A 1,665-nucleotide genomic window follows, 5' to 3' on the forward strand; every position below is an offset into this window, starting at 1 on the left:
GTAAGGTTAGATTGTTTGAGATTTTTCTTGTTTCTTGAGGTAGGCCAGTATTGCTATAAACTTCCCTCTTAGAACTGCTTTTGCTGCATCCCACAGATTTTGGATCATCGTGTTTTCGTTGTCATTTGTCTCTAGGTATTTTTGATTTCCTCTTTGATTCCTCAGTGATCTCTTGGCTATTTAGTATCGTATTGTTTAGCCTCCATGGGGTTGTGTTTTTTACGTTTTTCTCCCTGTAACTAATTTCTAATCTCATAGTGTTGTGCTCAAACAAGATGCTTTATATGATTTCAAATTTCTTAAATTTACTGTGGCTTGATTTGTGACCCAAGATGTGATCTATCCTGGAAAATGTTCCATGTGAACTTGAGAAGAAACTGTAATCTGCTGTTTGTGGATGGAAGGTCCTATAAATATCAATTAAATCTACCTGGTCTATTGTGTCATTTAAAGCTTCTGTTTCCTGGGGGGCTTCCGGGAAGATGGTGGACGAGTAAGACGTGGAGATCACCCTCCTCCCCACAGATACACCAGAAATACATCTACACGTGGAAAAACTCCAGAACACCTACTGAATGCTGGCAGAAGACCTCAGACCTCCCAAAAGGCAAGAAACTCCCCACGTACCTGGGAAGGGGAAAAGGAAAAAGAATAAACAGAGACAAAAGAATAGGGACAGGACCTGCACCAGTGGGAGGGAGCTGTGAAGGAGGAAAGTTTCCACACACTAGGAAGCCCCTTCGCAGGCAGAGTATGCAGGTGGCAGAGGTAGGGAGCTTCAGAGCCATAGAGGAGAGCGCAGCAACAGGGGTGCGGGGGGCAAAGCGGAGAGATTCCCGCAGAGCGGATTGGTGCCGACCGGCACTCACCAGCCCAAGAGGCTTGTCTGCTCACCCGCCGGGGCTGGGAGCTGAGGCTCGGGATATGCTCAGAGTGCAGGGAAAGGACTGGGGTTGGCAGCGTAAACACAGCCTGCAGGAGGTTAGTGCACAACGGCTAGCCGGGAGGGAGTCCGGGTAAAAGTCTGGACCTGCCGAAGAGGCAAGAGAATTTTTCTTTCCTCTTTGCTTCCTGGTGCGCGAGGAGAGGGGTTAAAGAGCGCTGCATAAAGGAGCTCCAGAGAGGGGCGCGAGCCGCGGCTAAGAGCGCGGACCCCAGAGACGGGCATGAGATGCTAAGGCTGCTGCTGCCACCACCAAGAAGCCTGTGTGCAAACACAGGTCACTCTCCACACCCCGCTTCCGGGGAGCCTGTGCAGCCCGCCACTGCCAGGGTCCCGGGATCCAGGAACAACTCCCCCAGGAGAACACACGGTGCACCTTAGGCTGGTGCAATGTCACGCTGGCCTCTGCCGCCGCAGGCCCGCCCCACACTCTGTGCCCCTCCCTCCCCCCGGCCTGAGTAAGGCAGAGCCCCCAAATCAGCGGCTCCTTTAACCCCGTCCTTTCTGAGCAAAGAACAGATGCCCTCCGGAGACGTACATGCAGAGGCGGGGCCAAATCCAAAGCTGAGCCCCATCCACCAGGAAGCATACAAAACCCACTGGACCAACCTTAGCCACTAGAGACAGACATGAAAAACAAAGGGAACTACAAACCTGCAGCCTGCAAAAAGGAGACCCCAAACACAGTAAGATAAGCAAAATGAGAAGACAGAAAAACACAC

This window comes from Neophocaena asiaeorientalis, unplaced genomic scaffold (genome assembly GCF_003031525.2).
Source record: "Neophocaena asiaeorientalis asiaeorientalis breed wild unplaced genomic scaffold, Neophocaena_asiaeorientalis_V1.1 scaffold34, whole genome shotgun sequence".
NCBI classification, from domain to species: domain Eukaryota; kingdom Metazoa; phylum Chordata; class Mammalia; order Artiodactyla; family Phocoenidae; genus Neophocaena; species Neophocaena asiaeorientalis.